Genomic DNA, 22,013 nt, shown 5'->3' on the forward strand with positions numbered 1-22,013 from the left:
ACATGTGTAACTAACACTTAGACTTATGTAATCATCAAAAATCTTTATTCTCTCTTCTGATTCATTTTTTAATCAGATTTATTGTCAGGCATATATTCCATACTCATTTAATTAAATGTGTGGTCCATATTAAGTTATTAAAGTTCTTACAACTCATCAATGTTCTAAAAATATATGTAAATAATTTTATTATGATATTATACTTCCCTTTACAAGGATTTTATGATTTGCATAATATATGTAATTTAGATCATATTATTTTTAACCTTGTAGCTTCCATTAAAGAAGATACCTAGAACACAAAAGAAGCTGATGAAAGTATATATCTATGTTAGTGAAGAGGTATGTATTTCTTTGTGTGAACACAACAACTAGATTCATTCATATATGGGATTATGATCAGATTTTTTTATTTCGCGTACGGTTCTCCAACTTTTTGAATTTTGACAAAAAAAACCCAAAGAAAGAAATACAAACCATTGTTATGACATGATACATGTCATAGCAGATCAATCTGAATCCAACCTTTTTAGCTCAAAGTGTTTGCGGTTTCAACGCGTAACACAAACCCAAACTGTCACGAAAGAAGCTTCAAAGGTTGGCTCCAAACAGGTTATATGAAAAATTAGTTAGGGTCATTTATAAAAGGGTCAATTTGTAACCTATTTTACGCATGATGATGACTAAATATTATTTAACTGCAATGTAAATGTATGTTTCTGGTGTCCTACTTTGATATTGAATTTACTCATAAACACAGTTCTAAATATCAGGGTTAATAAAAACTTTCGCGGAATAATAAATCTTCGATCATTCGTTACAAAACATTCACCTTGTCTTTAAAACATAACATAAATTAGGTTATTAAAATATCATGACAAATATTCTCTGGATGTCAGTCCCTTCTGATCATGCCATGAGTCCCCCTCTCAAGTCAGCTGCTTCAATCTATTTACCTGTGTGCATACTAAAATTCAGCTACGCTGAGTGAGTTTAGTTTATCAGGTAATATACAATACATACACTAACTTTCATATACTCATCTGAAGATACATATTATATACTTTACCCCCTATACCATTCTTCCGTACACACATTTATTCATACATACATTCTTCCATACTTTCATACTACATGCATAACTATCTTTACCATCTCGTATATTATTAGGGTCTGGTCCTTCTATCTCATATATGTTTAGGGTCTAGTCCATTATGTCTCAGATATTATTAGGGTCTGGTCCCTTCTATCTTAGATATTAGTAGGGTCTTGTCCCTTCTTTCCACACAACCATACATACACTTCTTTACACATACATTCTATTATATACTTTCATAAAACTCTTAATCATTCATTTATCATTCATGCATCTTATATAAAACTCACATTTCCTAGCAATACGTGTAATATCCGAAGATCGTTCACGTACCGACAAGCATTCATTCGTAACCTCAATCACTCACACATAAATCATATAAATCATACACTTACCACTTAGGGTAAGTGTATTAACTAATCACATCGATTATGCCCAAATCCCCCAAAACATAACAAGGAAATGGGGCTAGATACTAACCTGTAAGCGTGTTGGTGCATAATGCCAGTAGTTCAATATCTCGTGTTTATTTGTGTCTGTAATCGTTTAAACTGTTTGTTTTGAGTCGAACTTGGTATTATGTGTTCGCCCTTGTTTTAGGCGAACTTGATTTTAGCGAAGTTAAGACAACTTCGCCTAGGATGTTAGGCGAAGTTGTTGAGGTTTATAAACCATCTACTTCGGCTGGTTTTGGTGAAGTTTAGGTGTTTGAACGATTGATTTTTGGTGATTCTTTGAATCACGTGTTAGAAATATATCAAGTATTATCTTATGTTCTTGTGTGTTTGCTTATATTCAACGTATTAATCGTCTCGACACTCGTATCGTATACGTGGGGATTCCACACCCTCGTGTTACGAGATATTCCTGTGTAGATCCGGCTAGGAACCTACAATTGGTATCAGAGCAGTTTTGCTCGTGATTGTGTGGTTCGGAATTATCACAAGGGTGTTAAGATCGTTCCGTTAGACTATTCGCGGAACGAGTTTACGTTGAAAAACCTCTCTTTTGTCAATTGCCCCTCAATACTCATCAATTACATCTTCCAAACAACCTCACAACCCTCGACATCTACTGTGTTTAACCTGCAAACCACGTTCGTTCTACCCGCGAAGTTGCCGTCACCCAAACTAGGGTTTTTAGCGAAGATATAGGATACAGCGAAGTTGTGTGGTCAACGAAATTGTGTGGTCAGCGAAGTTGAGTAGTCAGCGAAGTTGTATGCCTAGCGAAGTTGTTAGCGAAGTTGTCTAGTAGAAGTTTAGAGTCTGCGAAGTTATCTTTAAGCGAAGTTGCAGTAACTTTGCTGCTTACTGCATAGAATCTTATCTTTGAATTCTAAGCCATGTTTCGTTCAAGTATAACTTCGATAAACATCACTGAACTGGTAAAGATGGAGGTTGAAGCGGGTTCAACAACTAAAGCTCCAAAACTAATGAAAGGTACTGATTTCGTTGCATGGAAAGATCGGTTTGAACAGTATGTGAAGTATCAGGACGCAAAGATGTGGGTTTGCATTCAATACGGGTACATTCCTCCAACATCCATGTTTGAGGGTCGTGTACAGATTAAGAAATACAGTAAGATGGAAGATGATGAAAAGAAAATGTATGAGGCAAAAAGCAAAGCGCATGCAGCTATAACCATGGCTCTCCCACAAGAGATTCTTCATACTTTTAAGAAATACAAAACAGCTACAGAGCTATGGGAAGCACTGGAGAATAGATATGAAGGAAATGTTAGGATACGAACCTCCAAAACAAAGCTGCTGAAAACCTAACTCTCAGTATTCAAGTATCTAAAAAATGAATCACTTGATGACATCATCACACGATATTATCATCTGATGACCGAGCTGAATAACTACTCCATTGAATACAAGGAAGGAGAGATAGTAGAAAAGCTTCTTGATGCTCTCCCACCAAAATGGGAGATGTACACTATTCTGATGAGAGAAGATAAGGACTTTGATAAGATTGATTTGGAGACGGTGGTAAATAAGTTACGAAATTTTGAAATAAACATGGCTCGAAAGGAGACACCGACTGATCAGGTTCAGGATCCGGGAATGTATGGTGCTAAAGTCACTCCAAACCCAAGTTCAAAATCAGAATCCACTGCCTACTACTCAAAGGGGGAACCAAACTCCACTCCAGATGGTCATGTGATTCTCAATATGGATGGTGACGTATGTTTTGTAGCAGGAGGTAGTAGTTCCTCAAAACATCAAACCTCAACTGGTAATTTCTCAACCAATGCTTCCAGCAAGAACTACTCACAGATGCCTATGAGTGTGAAATCAGCTGAACAACAGTTTTCTCTTTATGTCTCTTTCATTGCATCTTATGAGAATTACATCAAAGGATAAATAGTCGACTCTGCAACGTTGGATGAAGACTATGATCAGATCGACACTGATGATCTAGAAGAAATGGATCTGCAATGGCAGATGGCTATGATAGTAAGAAGGTTTAAGAGATTTATGAAGAAAACTGGTAGAGAGTTCGTTGGAGAAAGACCGGGGTTTGATAAGTCAAAGGTCCGTTGCTATAACTGTCAACAAAATGGTCACTTTGTTAAAGAGTGTACAAATGAAAGAGTCGAACGAAGACAAAATAGGCATGCTCAACAGAATAGGAGTGGAAGTGAAAATAAGGCTATGGTATCTCAACAAAACGGTGGATACAACTGGAATATACAAGTTGAGGAGGTGTTCGAACAGGCAAATCTGGTAAACATCGAAACTGGAGGAAGTGATAAAGAGACTGGGGAAGATCAAGCATACATGGCAGAGGTGAACGATCAACACTCCGAGGTATGTTCTGAATATCATTGTGAACAATGTGAAAAACTGTCTAATCAATTGAAAACATTAAATGATCAGTTGTTAGTTTGGACACTCAATTTAAAAATTTAGATTTGTATAAAAATATTTCTAGAATTATTTACTGATTTAATAATTTATAAAAAATTCATTTTATCAGCTATATTTCGCTTGAAAATCGTCTGTTTATCCCAAACAATTTCCAAAATATCCACAAAATTTCCTGAATACTCAAATCATGTCCCAAAACAACCTGTATCAATTCCAGAATGTAAAAAGCCTGTTCAATATTCTTTTCGGCCCAAATTCGGCTATAAAAATTCGCATGAACGCATATGTACAAAACACCCTTAGACTTCTCCAAATGATCTCAAAATTCATATGTGACAAAAATACATTAATTCTGAGTTCCCAGAAAAATTTCATAGTTTTTGAAGTATTTTAGCTATTTTTCCCAAATAAACGTCCCAATTCGGTAATAAATTCGCCAAATATTCTCGGTTGGTCAAAAAATTACCAAATTTTAACAGGGACTCAATGACATGGTCCCTGATGTCCCTGAAAAATTTTAGGGTCTAATAATATGCACATCACAACCTTAACCTAAACAGCCCTTAAACGAGTGTTACGGGTTTACCTTGTCGGTTTTCGATGAGTTTTGCTAGCTTAAACGACTTTCCTGTAACATCCCGAAATTTCCAAAATGATATTAATTATATTACTTAATAATAGAGGGAAAGTTTACTCGGGTTATCGGGAAATAAATAAATAGAGTAGGAGTTGGTATGGGTCGGGCTAGTGTTGGGTAATGGATATGGGTTATGGACTTGGGTTATGAAAGAAGGAAGGAGAGTCCATGGGCTTAAGCCCATGATCCCTAAATATAAATACCATTAATCACCCTTTAATCCTCATTCTCACATATTCCATACACACACGACCCGAACCAAGATCCGAAGGCGAAAACCCGAGCTTGTTGGTGCTGGAACGTCGTGACGGACAAAAACAACATCAAGGCTTAACCGTGTTCGTAGTTCGACTAGTTCAAGGTATGTTTATAGTTAGAAATCGTTCATATAGGTTCGGTTTGATTTGAGAAATGATAGATCTGAGTTTGTATGGTAAAAACGAATCCAACAAAGCTAATCTTACTGAAAATGGTTATGATTTGATGGGTTAATCGATTGATAAAAAGAACCCGTAACCTATATGCCTAAATCGCACCCTTTAAACATCGATGTTAGGTCGATTTGATGGTTGGGGTTTGTAGGCGCTGGTCAGACGATTCCGTGGATACCTAAATCGAGTTATTTGGTTAAGAAACGAAGGATTTAAGAACGAACAGTAGCTGCAGACGACAACTTCGCCTGCAAGCTAAGTTCGCCTGATGAACTTCGCCTGCAAGCTAAGTTCGCCTGATGACAACTTTGCCTAAAGCCAAGTTCGCCTGATGACAACTTCGCCTAAAGCTAAGTTCGCCTAATGTTTAACTTCGCCTAAAGCTAAGTTCGCCTGATGACAACTTCGCCTAAAGCGAAGTTCGCCTGATGACAACTTCGCCTAAAGCCAAGTTCGCCTGATGACAACTTCGCCTAAAGCTAAGTTCGCCTAGGGTTTAACTTCGCCTAAAGCTAAGTTCGCCTAAGGTTTAACTTCGCCTAAAGTCAAGTTCGATTAGAGAATAGATTAAAACGATAAGTAAAAGTAAGCTAATACTAGGCCACCAGATTAGATCAGGCGAGTATTGATACGTGTAACTTATACAGTCAGCCAGCTCAGTTAAAGAAGGGATTTACAACTATCAGAGGAAGAAGCAGAGTTCAGGTGAGTTTCTAGCCCCATTCCTTGTTATGTTTTCGGGGCTGTGTGCATACTCGATGTGTTGTTAATACATTTATCCTAAGTGATAAGTGTATGCCATATGTGATATATGTGATGAATATGAATGATTGCTTGTCGGTACGCGAACGATCTTCGGATATTGCGCGTAATGTCAGGTTAAAAATAAAGGTACGAATATTATATATCAAAGATGTATGAATATTACAAATGAATACTTGTCGGGGTGTGAACGATCTTCGGATATTGCACATAACGACAAGGGGTATGGTTGTTAAATGAAGGATGTAAAGAACGCCTAGAATGTTTTTATGCTATAATGTAATTATTGTATATGTGAAGTATGTGTATACAGGTACACGAATGGTATGTGAGTTCTACGTTCGACATAGTAAGTTAGGATGGCAAATCCCTCTAGCTTCTGTCGGACATAGACTCGGCTGGTGATGGCGTAGTTAAGGACTGCGAGCCTTATATGTGATGTAGATGATAGATATAAACGTAGATAGAGACGGTAGGCCTTATACGTGTTATAGGAGATAGACGCCAACGTAGATAAGGACGGCGGACCTTATACGTAACGTAGATAAGGACTGCGGACCTTATACATAATATAGGTAGGCGTCAGCACAGGAAAGGACTGTGGACCTTATACGTGCTTTAGCATGGGGGAGGACTGCGGACCTCGTACGTGCTATGAATTACGTTGCAACATAGGGAAGGATCGTGGACCTTGTACGTGTTGTGGATGTATGATGGTATAGGGAAGGATCGCGGACCTTGTACGTACCATGAATGGTAAACATAGGTAAGGACTGCGGACCTTTTACGTGTTCACGACCTTGAGTACAGGTATAGACGGCGGACTATGAACATACTCTCGGTAGACTGAGGTTAGTGATTGTAGATATGTATGTACGTATGGTAGTAAGTATGTATGTAGAACAGAAGGGTAATTGGTTAAGTATGGATATGTATCTTCAGATATGTATGTATGTATATGTATTGTGTGGCGTCCGATTAACTAGAACTCACTCAGCGTAGCTGACTTTTAGTATGCACGCAGGTGAGTAGGATGAGGCAGCTCGCTTGAGGAGACACGTGGCACTGAATAAGAGGCTGGCATCAGAAGACTCAAGACGTTTAAGTTAATGTTCGTTAATTTTGAAAGACAAAATGATGTTTTAAGACAAGACGTGTTTTGTTATGAAATGATTTATGAAAGTTTTTATATTCTGCGAATGTTTTAATTAACTCTGATATTTAGAACTGCGTTTATGAGTAAATCCAACGCTAAAGTAGGGCTACCGGTGTCGGGGCCTTACATTTCCGGGTCTCGGGTTGCAATCTCAGTGTATCTACATATCATATAACATCAATCCAAGCATAAATCATCCATGTGACAGCCTTGATAATTAGGGTTTCGGTTTTGGGTTCAAACCGAACTTTCAAACCGTAAAAATGTTATATTCATGTTCTAATCCGCGTTTTTGACCAATAAAGTATATGTTCCTGGTTTGTAAACATGTTTAACATCAAAACATGATTTTACTTGATTTTTATGATTTTTGGATGGTAAAACATGTTTAAAACTAATCAAGGGTTAATTTTTCATGTTTAAACTATGTTAATTAAGTATGAAATCAATGAAAATTAGAGGGTTTACCTCAAAACTTTGGCTGAACTTGAAGAACACAGCTGAAGAAGGTCTGGTCTTTATATTTAATGTATAAAATAGGTGGCTTATTCATGAAGCTTTCAAGGTAACATATTTGGTAGAATAATGTAAGGGGGCGACCGCAAGTATATAAGGCCCATTGGGCCTCTTTTTGGCCCAATGGTGCCTCGGTTTTCGTGCCACACGTAAACGTCGGTCCAAAATTTAATTTGGGTTCGGTTTTTCGCAAGAAAACTAGTTCGAGTGCGAAAACCAGCGCGAAAACGAGTGTTTTTCAGCTTCTTTTTGTAAAATAAGAAAAACGTACTGACTCGTTGTAAAATTCCAAAATATTTTCACGGATTGCTTAGAACATGTCATATAAGTGTTTTATAAATATTTTTCGGCTTAACGGATGCTACAATGCTTGTTTTGATATTAACGATTGCGTTTAAGCTTATAGCGTATCGATAAACGAAACCTTTTTCGTTTAAAGAGTTTTAAACGTACTGGGGCCTAAATATCAATATGTTAGCCTCTATAATATATATATAACTCGTATATGACCCCTCAGTATATATACGGGTCATAATTAGTATCGGTCGGTTACTCGTTTAAGCACTACGAATTAACCGATTTATCGTTTACTTGTTACGTAATGAATATAGTATACCTCGTTTTGTCACGAATGTTACATATATCGCTTATAGATAGCACCCTGGGATATCCGGATCATAACCAGACCCGTTTGGTTATTCGTTTGTTCGTTACGCAATAAGCGGTTAAACGTTTATTCGAGTTTGTAAGTACTAAGGTGTACTCGGTTTTGCCACGGATGTCACATTCTCCCCCAATTAAGAAATTTCGTCCCCGAAATTCAATATGCCAAATATGCTCTTTTTGGGGAAAATTTTATAATCATTTGTTTCGGAATTCGTTTTTCTGTTTCCGAACACGTTTGATTCCCCGTTGTGGATTCCACTGAATTTTATTCAATGAGATTTCGTTGTGTCGCAACTGTTTGATTTTCCCCGCTCAGAATTTTCACGAGTCTCTTTATAGAGTTTAGTTGTATAAAAGTTTTCAAATAATACTAATTCTGCCCTGTCAGTAAGGCACTCGTTTTGATTCGATATATGAAATATCGGGAGTGAAATAATTTTGTTTAATACATTATGGGGTTAACTTTCAAGGCAATTTTGTACAGTGCTATATATTTTAGAATCAACTCACCGTTCCTCAACTCAACTAACAACTTTCAAAATTTGATAACTTCTCGTATTTCTCAGTATAGCCCTCTTGTTAGCCTTAGGCGACTTTCGGTTTGTTATTAATATTACGAGCTTTATTTATGATTCTCGAAATCGAATCGGATTTTGTATTTTGGATGTCACCAATTTTTTTCAATTTTAATAAGATGGCGAGTTACATTCTTGCTCGTATAATATAGTATATTACCACTTGTATAATATTATGATGACTGTTAATGTACGAGGATTGAAATTACTGGTCTCACTTTCCTCTATTGTTTGAATAGTTTATTTGATTTGATTGTTTTATAGAGGATTATAGACCGTGCTTAGGTCAATTAGGGATCTAAAATTTCATACACAATTCACCAAGAGTAAGATTTTGTTAAGGCGAGTTTTTCAGTTGGATAGTTGTTACAAATCATAAGAAGGTATTTGGAGTGGATTAGTCAGGGAACTATCATTCAGCTTGATTTGCTTTCTTGGGATGTATAAGGAACACATATTAATGGTTCTATTTTAGTTTGTTTCCCACTTCCAATGGGGTATCTCGAATTGTTGTAGCATCTCCGAGGATCTTTAATATTCCCCCAGAACTTATAATAGTGCACACTTTACAACACATGAGCCTATGATTCCTTCATAGATTTCGCTTGCATCTTTATACTAGTACTCAGTTTATCCAAACATCTGGCCTGACTTTTCCTTGTTCATCACTCAGTTATTAAGGCTACAAAAGTTTGAAGTTCAAGTTTCGGTTACGGATAGTATAGTTTTCCTCATCCTTGTTTTATCATTGAGGTACTAGGTTTTGTTCCATGTACGGGATCACTTCTTTATCTAAAAGAGGCAGTATAACAGTTCTATTTCTATATATAACCTTCATTTGAACTCAATTAACTAGTCCATACAGACTATTACACAATGACTCCTCACTTCCACCGGGAGTGCATCGATAGGGAATAGCTAGTTATTTAGGTTAGGAGGGTAGTTTTTCGAGTAATATAGTTAGTATTTATAGACTTACTTTTGGTGGTTTCTATAGTATACACAATTGTTATATTACTAGACGGTATATTTTCCAAGGTAATAACTTGTAGGAACGAAACGTCTATCAGTGTCCGTAATAAATAAACTAAAGTATATTAGGCATTACCAGGAACGTACCTGTTACTACATTTGTTCTATCCGGTTTATTCACAATACTTGACCCCTAGTCGAGTTAGACGTCGATGTCGGTCCTTGCCTTTGTCTTCCCGTCACAATTGGGTTCAATCTAGGGCGGTCTTTCTTGATGTTGTTCACACTACCACACTCATAACAGGCATTACGGTTTATTATGGTTGGTTTTGGTAGACTGGTTGTTGTCGTGTTGGTTGCGGTTGGGGTAGTTGTGAGTCCTGGAGTTGGGTTGGTGGATTTATAGTATTCATAACGGTTCTACAATTTCGGGCGTAGTGTCCCACATTCCCACATTTGTGACACACATTGGTCCTACATTCACCAACATGATGATAACCACATTTTCCACATCTAGGCAAAGGCCCGTTATACTTATCTTACTTCACATCGGAACTGATCATAGTGTAATTTTGTATTGCAAGGCGCGCACATTTATTCTGTTGTCTTTCTTGTATTCCCGCTCCATAATTGGTTTGTTTTGTACCAGATGATTCCCCGGGAATTCTTAACGCACCACTTCTAATCAAATCAGAAGTTACAATGCCAGCTTGTAACACGGCATTTTCGAAAGTTACAGGGCAAGTTGAATTAACCAAACTCCTGACTTCAGGGGCTAAACCCCAAACGTAGCGTTCAGTACGTTTAGATTCTGGAGTAACTAACCATGGGACTAGACGAGCCAGTTCGTTAAAGCGATGGGTATACTCCAAGTGATTTGCACCCTTCATTTCTAGATTCCAAAGTTCTTGCCTAATTTCTGAATTTCGTTTATCGGAAAAAAGTGTTTTATCATAAGATTTTTAAGTTTTGTCCAAGACATACGATTGGTTGCCTCTAGTCCTCGAATTTGCACAACAGTATTCCACCACATTAGCGCGTGGTCTACAAATGTAGAAGTAGCAAATTTGACAATACAATCTGGTGGACAGTTAGTGATATTAATGATGGATTCAGTCTTTTCGATCCACTTTACCAGTCCATTTGGTTCTTCAGTACCGCTAAATTCCATAGGTTTACATAGCATGAAGTTCTTAAGTTGATATCCGTGTTGCGGGGGATTTTGATTGTTACAACTATTGTTCAAGTTCGGTGGGAGATTATCATTATTGAAAGTAATATTGGTATTCAACGGGGGAGTATTAGTTGTGATAGTATCAGTATTTATCGTGGGAGCATTTGTGGTTGTATTAGTATTTGTTGGGGAATTAGTATTTACGGTCGCGTTAGTGTTCGGCACTAGATTTGTATTCATAGTTGTATGGATACCAGCAGCGAATTGTGCTGCTAATGTCGGAAGTACTGTTTGTAGTTGTCGAGCGATCATCTCGGCTATATCTGCCTCAGACAACATGTTTACTTTCTTCGGGGCCATTCTATAACAATAACCAGTTATACAACAATTAACAAAATTCACATACACTAATGAGCACAAAAGGAATTACAATAACAAGTAATCAGGTATTTCAATTAACACGTATATATCACACTGGTTTGTTCTCGAGTTTGAATACAAAGGATAGTATGTAAAATTAGCCTAGCAAACGCCAAAGTTTGCTTATATATTAAAAGTTGTCATCTCATGACAAGAAATTTTAACCCAATAGGGGTCAATGTTTGTATTAAAAATGCCCAAATCGTCCTCCATATTAGCATAGCGCACCACCATATGCTTGTATGGAGTATCAGAAGCTATACACGACAATACCATACTATCCTTATCTATCAATGCACGCGTTATAACAATTATAAATAGTTCACAACTTATACGACAATTGTTCCTATACGATCCCATTATTGGGAAGCTGTTTTTGTTCGGTCTCTCCTGTAGGTAGATATTTGCTCATTACGAGTTTAATCAGTACGTTATAATGGGAATGCACGTGTACATTCAACCTGACTTCTGAATGTTTGTTAACTATAATCGTAAAAATATATTCTTTCGCCAGGTCATTCAGTTTTCGTAGGCATGTCGGACTTAATAAAAGTAGTAGTTTACTAGTTGTAGGTAAGTAGGTTCCATTCCAGTCGGGGCACGTCATCATTTCGTGAGCATGAGATTTCTCTCCTATAATAACCAATTGGAATAGCAAACTACAGGAGAGGTTGGAGGTTGTCTTTCATAGATGGTTCGAAGAGTTTGCTAGTTAGGGAGGTTCATCAGAGTTAGTTGTACTGGTGATACGTAAAGGAAATTACTATTATTAATATTTCTTAATATTATTAGTACATTATATGTACTGGTAGTAACGATTGCTCATATTATAATGGGAAACTCAGTTTTGGTAATTATCATATTTATAATTTGATAAATCGGGCTCATCACTAGGTATTTCCCCTAGGGATGGTGTTTGTTTCTGAACAACAGAATTGGAAGGATGACCGGAAAATAGTTTAGATTAATGTCAAAGGAACCAGTTTATAAGATAGGATTGGATTCAAACTGTGGAGTATTATATATATATATATATATATATATATATATATATATATATATATATATATATATATATATATGTCTTCTTGAAATTATTATATGTAAGTCACACCTCCAACGGTTCGTTCCCGGGCCTTATATATTAAGCCCCTTTTGTGGTTCCGTCACATCACCAGATTTAGTTTAAACTTATTGAAGCATTCTTGTATTCTCACTCACGGGCAACACCGGTTCTTCATCATTGTAAAACTACTCACATCTTTCGGTGCAATCGCTAATCAGAAGAGAATGTTTTTCGATAGTTTAGATCCGCACAAAAGATATTATTAATTAGGGCAGAAATAAAATATTTTATTTGTTATGAACAGATATAATATTAATTACAATAAAATATAATATTAATTTTGGTAAGATATAATTTTGATTAGAATAGGAATTAATAGTGATTATAACCGAATATAATATTGGTTATGATAAGATTCAATGTCATCCGTAGTACCGTACGTACACGTATCCCTATACCTCGTCTCAGATAAGCACATATGCACATGTCATATATACTTCACATCACCTTTATGCACGTATGTTGCCATTTTTACCTATCAATATGTTCCGCGACTTCTACCCGAATTCCCTCGTACAAGCAAGTCTGTTATTACGTTCCGGACCATAATAACTCACTTGCCCTTCGAGTTCATCCAGGCATCCATCAGTATCTATCGTTACTCATTATTAACTTTCCCAGTGATAATCGAGCCTACGGTTATATTATAGGTATCCTATGGGATAACCTAATTCTTTATAACCAATGGCTCTGATACCAACTTCTGTCCCACCCCGTTAAGCGAATTGCGGAAGCGTAAAACGGAAATGCAACAGATACAACTGGTTACAAATACATTGTTCATAAAGAAACATTACTAACTAATTTACAATTTATTACATCGTTCTAACATCTTTTACAAACTAGGTGATACAATTTAACCTGTTCTTCAATCACTTTACTTCTAACTCAAATGCCCACGACATCAATCACCAATCAGACACGTAACGCACAGGAAAATACTTCTCATATCTAATTACCTGAAAAGCATGTCAAAACAGGTCAACTACGAATAGTTGGTGAGTTTCATAAGTTTTAACGAAATCAGTTCTGCGCACCATACAGTCATAGTTTGTATGTACGCGCGTATGTAAAAATATGTATTTACGGTTGTATAAATATGTACAGCCATATCCTTGTGTGTGCATATGCACACATGTAAGTTTATAATATAAATTCGAAATTTCGGTAAAATCGTGATTGTTTGTTCGTACTACCTGTTTTCAATTTCTGTGTTTAACCAACCACTGTGGACCCCCTTTCTCCCACAACTGTTCAACATAAACTCAACCACTGTGCCCCCCCCCCTTCCGCCCACAATGGTTCCGCGTTAACATAAACCACTGTGGTCCCCATTCCACCCACAATGATTCCATGTAAACTCAAACATTATATAGTGTACACGCAAATAATTAGTATATTCTACACATAGTATTTCCTACGGCTAATCACATAGCATGTATATAGACACACATACACATATAGTATTTATCACGTATCACCAAATACTGTGGCTCCCCATCCGCCAACAATACGCATAATCACATTATTTTCTTAACATTCATGTCATAACCAAGTTAGTTCGTTTAATAAGTTGCAGCAGAACTTGGCTCATAGGCCATACTCAAATTTAGTTTATAAGTTGCAGCAGAACTTGGCTCATAGGCCATACTCAACTTTAGTTTAGTAAGTTGCAGCAAAACTTGGCTCATAGGCCATACTCAACTTTACTTTAGTAAGTTGCAGCAGAACTTGGCTCATAGGCCATACTCAACTTTAGTTTATAAGTTGCAGCAGAACTTGGCTCATAGGTCATACTCAACTTTAGTTTGTTTCTATTGTGGCCCCCCTTCTGCCCAGAACAGCCCCATAATCATCACAGACCACGTTATCCCCATGGCCATTACAGACCACGTTGTCTCCCAAATTAGTTATGTTTAACATTACATAACGTGTTTGTTTAAACATGCTGTCACGTGTAATTTCATTATGTTTTGCAATTCGTATTATCTCCACTCAATATATCAATCAACGATAATAATCATCTTTCATCATCACGTAGTCAGTCATTATGTTTGAAGGGACTTTTCATATATAAATGTTCAGATATTTTATATCATGATCCGTGTTTAGATAAATAACGTGTATAAACATGCTTTCCACCCAAAAAGTTCGTAAAATAGTTTAAAGAGTGGGGTCATGAAACTCACGGTTTTGTAGGCACTCAGTGCGAGATCAGCACGGGGTTCGTTTCCTTTGCTATCACTTAGTCCCTATAGTCCATATTATAATAATATTAATATTTTAATATTAGTATAATCTCAGTATTAAACTGGGCTGTATAACTAATCTGGGTATAGCTGGTACACCCAGAAAGTGGTAATAGGCTTAGGCTGTGATGTTGTTTAATGTCTAATACTTAAAACTAAACTTGGCTCAGATTCCCGTTTTCGCAGCTGGGCCAAGTTGTTCGTTTACGCGTTCAGAAAACAGTTATGGGAAAATAAGCTTGGGTAAATGTATTGGTTAATAAAATGATTAAGTTATAAAGAAGGATCACATACTGGGGTACCGGATTAGCCTCGGGGTCCGTTTCCGTTTATACAGTTTGATTTAAGAAGAAACGCGCACAATCTATCCGGATTGTCCAGGTTTTTCATAGAAAAGTTCGTTTTTTACTTAATTAGTCCAAAAATATGATTTTTGATCACTCTTGGTGTTTTGATATTCCCGCAGGTTCGTTAGTCGCGAACTTGCCGGTTTTTATAAAAACTGAATTTGTTTAATCTTTAAATTAGCATAATGAATTAACCGTTAATCATTAAATTATGAAAATTTAGCCACTTATCAATTAAAATATTTAGATTTTAATAAAAATATTTCTGGAATTATTTACTGATTTAATAATTTATAAAAATTCATTTTATCAGCTATATTTCGCTTGAAAATCGTCTGTTTATCCCAAACAATTTTCAAAAAATCCACAAATATCCCTGAATACTCAAATCATGTCCCAAAACAACCTGTATCAATTCCAAAATGTAAAAAGCCTGTTCAATATTCTTTTCGGCCCAAATTCGGCTATAAAAATTCGCATGAACGCATATGTACAAAACACCCTTAGACTTCTCCAAATGATCTCAAAATTCATATGTGACCAAAATACATTAAATCTGAGTTCCCAGAAAAATTTCATAGTTTTTGAAGTATTTTAGCTATTTTTCCTAAATAAACGTCCCAATTCGGTAATAAATTCGTCAAATATTATCGGTTGGTCAAAAAATTACCAAATTTTAACAGGGACTCAATGACATGATCCCTGATGTCCCTGAAAAATTTCAAGGTCTAATAATATGCACATCACAACCTTAACCTAAACAGCCCTTAAACGAGTGTTACGGGTTTACCTTGTCGGTTTTCGATGAGTTTTGCTAGCTTAAACGACTTTCCGGGTCTCGGGTTGTAATCTCAGTGTATCTACATATCATATAACATCAAACCAAGCATAAATCATCCATGTGACAACCTTGATAATTAGGGTTTCGGTTTTGGGTTCAAACTGAACTTTCAAACCGTAAAAATGTTATATTCATGTTCTAATCCGCATTTTTGACCAAAAAAGTATATGTTCCTGGTTTGTAAACATGTTTAACATCAAAACATGATTTTACTTGATTTTTATGATTTTTGGATGGTTAAACATGTTTAAAACTAATCAAGGGTTAGTTTTTCATGTTTAAACTATGTTAATTAAGTATGAAATCAATGAAAATTAGAGGGTTTACCTCAAAACTTTGGCTGAACTTGAAGAACACAGCTGAAGAAGGTCTGGTCTTTATGTTTAATGTATAAAATAGGTGGCTTATTCAAGAAGCTTTCAAGGTAATATATTTGGTAGAATAATGTAAGGGGGCGACCGCAAGTATATAAGGCCCACCGGGCCTTTTTTGGCCCAATGGTGCCTCGGTTTTCGTGCCACACGTAAACTTCGGTCCAAAATTTAATTCTGGTTCGGTTCTTCGCAAGAAAACTAGTTCGAGTGCGAAAACCAGCGCGAAAACGAGTGTTTTTCAGCTTCTTTTTGTAAAATAAGAAAAATGTACTGACTCGTTGTAAAATTCCAAAATATTTTCACGGATTGCTTAGAACATGTCATATAAGTGTTTTATAAATCTTTTTCGGCTTAACGGATGCTACAATGCTTGTTTTGATATTAACGATTGCGTTTAAGCTTATAGCGTATCGATAAACGAAATTTTTTTCGTTTAATATGTTAGCCTCTATAATATATATATAACTCGTATATGACCCCTCAGTATATATACGGGTCATAATTAGTATCGGTCGGTTACTCGTTTAAGCACTACGAATTAACCGATTTATCGTTTACTTGTTACGTAATGAATATAGTATACCTCGTTTTGTCACGAATGTCACATATATTGCTTATAGATAGCACCTTGGGATATCCGGACCATAACCAGACCCGTTTGGTTATTCATTTGTTCGTTACGCAATAAGCGGTTAAACGCTTATTCGAGTTTGTAAGTACTAAGGTGTACTCGGTTTTGCCACGGATGTCACAGATAATCATTCGCAACAAGGCAAGATTGATAGTTAAAGGGTTTAATTAACAGGAAGGAATTGATTACAACGAAGTGTTTGCTCCTATGGCCAGACTGGAGGCAATTCGACTCTTTCTGGCATTTGCTGCACACAAAGGGATGAAAGTGTTCCAGTTGGATGTGAAGGGTGCGTTTCTTAACAGAAAAGTCGATGAAGTGGTATTCGTAGAACAACCTCCTGGTTTTCCTGACCCAGATTTTCCTGATCATGTGTATAAACTTAGCAAAGCATTATATGGGCTACATCAGGCTCCTCGTGCCTGGTACGCAACTTTGTCAGATTACTTGCTAGAGAATGGGTTTGAGAGAGGGAAGATCGACAGTACCCTGTTTGTCAAACGGAAAGGGGGTGATTTTCTACTCGTTCAAGTTTATGTGGACGATATCATCTTTGCTGCCTCAAGAGTTACTATGTGTCAGGAGTTTGAAGCTGTCATGAAGAAAATGTTTGAAATGAGCGTCATGGGCGAATTAACTTTCTTTTTGGGATTGCATGTAGATCAGAAGAAAGATGGCATGTTTATTCATCAAACAAAGTATGTCCATGATGTGCTTAAACGCTTCAATATGGATGATAGTACCCCATTCGACACTCCAATCTGCGTCAACCACAAACTGGGTGCTGATTTTGACAGTGATGAAGATGTGGATGCCACTCAATATCAAGCAATCACAGGTTCTTTAATGTATCTAACTGCATCTAGACCTGACATTATGTTTGCAGTTTGTCTTTGTGCTCGTTTTCAGTCAAACCCGAAGGAATCACACATGAAGGGAGTGAAAAGAATCTTGTGGTATCTTAAAGGAAAGTCTAAGTTGGGACTATGGTACTCGAAAGGAGGAGAACTGGATTTGGTAGCTTACACTGATTCTGACTATGGAGGTTGCAATCAGAACAGAAAGTCAACAACCGGTGGATGTTAGTTTCTTGGAGGAAGATTGGTGTCGTGGCAGTGCAAGAAGAAGACCTATGTAGCCATTTCCACCTGCGAAGCAGAATACATGGCAGCATCGAATTGCTGCTCCCATGTTTTATGGATACAACAACAAATGCCCGATTATGGTCTGAATTTCACTCAAACTCCTATTTGCATTGATAACACTACTGCTATCTCAGTGACTAACAATCCCGTTAAACACAGTAAAACTAAACATATTGACATTCGTCATTATTTTATACGAGATTGTGCTGAGAAGAAATTAATTTTGCTTGAAAAGGTTGATTCACTGGATAATTTTGCCGATCTTTTTACTAAAGCATTTGACCGATCCCGTTTTCAAAACCTTGTTGAGCTAAATGGGATGATCAATTCCGAGTAACCTTGTTTTCTATTTTTATTAAAAAAAACATCACTATCGCTTAAAACTATGTCGGTTGCTCAAGTCTGAAGGACATATTCCATGAATATGTTTGGTCCATGCATCTACTTGTAGATTGTAAGGATAGCCATTAGCCAGATGACTGAAAGCGACAGGGACGCTTTATGATGGGTTTTTATTCTTTCGCTTAAAATTAGTCGTTCATACTTAGTCAGAGGGACGCATACTTGTATGTGGTCGGTCCGGCTGATTCACTGGATCTTCAGGATAGCCGTTTACCTAAAGACTTTGACTTGATCGGGGCGCTAGAATTTAAAATTTTTTTTGGGGAGATGATATAATTTTTCAGTCTATAACTTCGTAAGAAGTTTCTTTATTGGTGTTAAATGAAAATTGATCCAACCTTGGAAAGTGATAGATAAACTGATTTTGTGTGCTTAACTGGTGAAGTAATTAGGCCTAAAAGACTCTAGAACAGTCATTGTATGTTATGGTAGCTTACTATGGTGCGTAAAAGTTGAAGTGATACAAACTAAATCTTCTCGTATTAATGTGGAGAATCATTCTGAGTTGTGCATGTCTCCATATTCATCTTTCCGAATGATAGGAAGAAAAGTGATTACCCAGTCATACACGAGCCCGTGAGTGTTCTGATTCCCGCGAAGATAGTGTTATGTAAACTGCAGTGATCCAGATTAGGGACTTGCAGTTGTATTAGACTTGCAGTTATCTTATTATCTTAATATATATATATATATATAGTTATTATAGTTGAGCCTTTGGAGCTATTCTCGTTACAAATATCAAGAAAAAGGCAAGAAAGAATAATTTCTAAGTATAAGAAAGATTGGGAAGACGACTCAGAAGTTCAACGTGTGCTCATTGATTAATCAGACACTACGGGTCGAAGTCAACTCGGGGTGACTTGGGGAAAGCCATATACGCTTTGAGAATAGATATGAGGCATCACAATCTCTCATGTGATGTCCATCTAAATTTTGAGCTTAATTGAACCTAATTCGTATTACAGAAGCGATGAAAACCATACTAAGTGTTAGACCTACCTACAACCTGTTTCTCTATGTCATAATACCGCCGAACATGGATCTGTGGGACAGCCTCATAATTAGTATGATTCCTGTTCGGATCTTTTATAAAACATGCTGGGTTTCTGCGAGACTGAAATTTGATCCCGTTTATTTTTTTATTTAACTTTTGTTATGTATTTTGTCTTTCGGTTTAACTTCTTAAACTTTTGGTTACTCGTATTTGATTATTTATTTTTCTTTTAACTTTATTTTAATTAACTTCACTACTGGCGAAGTTAGATAAACAACGAAGTTGGATAAAGGGCGAAGTTAGATTAACTTCGCCCCTAGGATTTTTCTAAACTATATAAATCGAAGCGGTGGTCAAACTGGTCAAATTATTTTCAAACTCAAACCCTAGGCGAACTTATCCTCTAAATCAAAACTTATTAAAATCTGGTTTCGTCCGTGTTATAAGGTTCGTCATGTTATTGTGTTACATAATTCTTTCGTATCAACTGGTAATCTGATCCACAATGATATGTTTTGAGTCCGTTCAAGTACCAAACCCTCGTCACACTATGTCGGTCTGAGTTGAAGGCTCTTTTAGTGATAATAAGTGATTCGGCACTCTAATCGCATTCCTCTTTTCGTATTGATACTCTTTGATTGGAGATTATTAGCCTTACATGGTTGTTGAGTATGCGCCGTTCATATGGCGAAGTTAGGGTTTTAGCGAAGTTAACAAGTTCGCCACTCCCTTAACTTCTCTAACGCTACAACTTCGCCTGTTCCATGTAGGGCGAAGTTGTAACCTGCTATCATACTGAACTGATCTGGCTTGTTTGTTTTGCAGATATGGCTGCTGTGGCAGGTGCAGGTGGCGCGGGTGGCGATGAAGGTGGAGATAATAACAGACAGTTCTTTTCGGGTCACAACATGTATATCACCTTAGATCCGGATGCTCGAGGAATTGATGACTACCGTGAGATTATTTCGTTTCTCATACGCTCACGCATCTTTCATGCTATCACTACTACTCTTCCGATCTCACTACCGAACATTGAAGATTTCTGTAACACGGTTGAGTATGATTGTCGTGTCGATCCACCGGTGATGCAAGCTACTGTAAATGAACAGGTGGTACAGTTCTCGGTAGATCAAATAAGGGTAGCTTTACAGCTTGGGGTTGAAACTACTAATGACCCCACTGACTTTCCGGCTACATTCAGAGATGGTGCGTTTCTGCGTTTGGGATGTTAAGGCCCGTTGGGTGACTCTCAGAGGCGAAAGGGGTTTTTGTTAGACCAGTGGCGGTTACTTATGGACGTGATGATTGTGTACATGTCTGGTCGTAAGGCTGGTACTGATGGTATGGTGCGTCGATGCAATCTGCGATGACTGCTTTGACTTACAACAAGCCCTTCAGCTTCAGTCAGATGTTTTTTTATGGGATTGATCGACAGAGATAGGCAGTGGCTCGGGAAAGATTTTTGATGTACCCGAGATTCTTACAGATGATCCTCAATCATGTAGCTCCCAATCTCCCACAACGACGTCCCATTTCGTTTGTGGAGAGTGTTTCTAAAAGAATCTTTGAGCAGTGTAAGTCATCGAGTGCTCTTAGCAAGCCTGAACTCCGTCCGAGGCACACTGCATTGTTTGGTTATTTGGTGAATCCTGCGTATGTTGCTCCTCCAGGTGATGAATTTCTTGATCCGGCACCGCAACAAGCTAATATCCCTCAACCACCTCTTGTGGTTCAACCACCACTCGTGGTACAGCAAGCTCCGCCTGCTGATCCTGTTGTAGCTACAGAAGAACAGGTTGATCTTGAAGTTGCCATTGAAGGGCAAGGGTTCTTTGACATGGAACGGGTTGATCCAGCTGCTAAAGTTCATGCCTCAGTCGCAGAGGCGTCTGGTGTAGATGTTTCCATAGTTGCTACATCTATGGCGGACTCTGAGAGAACTGACTCCGATTCCTCCACTGACGATATAGTTGAAGCACAGCAGATACTTGCCCGACAAGAAAGAATTCATGGCAAGAGAAAGAAAGACTCGGATGATAGTGAATCAGACTTTGAGGAGGATTTATATCGTCTGGTACGTAGATCAAAGAAGCAAAGGGCTGGTGAAAGTTCAGGAGTTGGTGAAACTTCAAGAGTTGTTCGTTTTACTCAACCTTCGTTATCTGGTATGACTATGTTACCTGCTGTTTCGACTGTCACACTGCCAATAACCTCAAGTGTCCCTTTGGTGACAACGTCATCATCTTTTGGTGTTCCTCCGACCACGTTTCAGTTTACGGCACCAGAGATTGTTTCTTTACCGCCTCCTACCCTTACTCCGTCAGAGGTGGTAGCTATGTTTGCTGAGTCCACCCTGGTAGCGACTGCTGGTTTATCTGTATCGTTGCCATCCCCAATTCCTACTCAGTCTCCACCTGTTATTCCTGCAAGCTTGGAGATCCCACTACGGTTTACTCAGGATACCTCTCCCTTGAATGTTGATTTTGATTCAAATTTGTCTTATTCGGAGAGGATTGCAGCTCTTTAGAGGGTGGTTACTGAACTGTCACGGGTAAATATTATTCAGTCTGAGACCATTAATCGTCTGGTGGCACAAAATCAGGTTCAGACTGCACTGCTTATTG

The sequence above is a fragment of the Bidens hawaiensis genome, unplaced genomic scaffold, assembly GCF_021521415.1.
Source record: "Bidens hawaiensis isolate Kalapana, Puna unplaced genomic scaffold, B.hawaiensis_p1.1 tig00002754_1, whole genome shotgun sequence".
NCBI classification, from domain to species: domain Eukaryota; kingdom Viridiplantae; phylum Streptophyta; class Magnoliopsida; order Asterales; family Asteraceae; genus Bidens; species Bidens hawaiensis.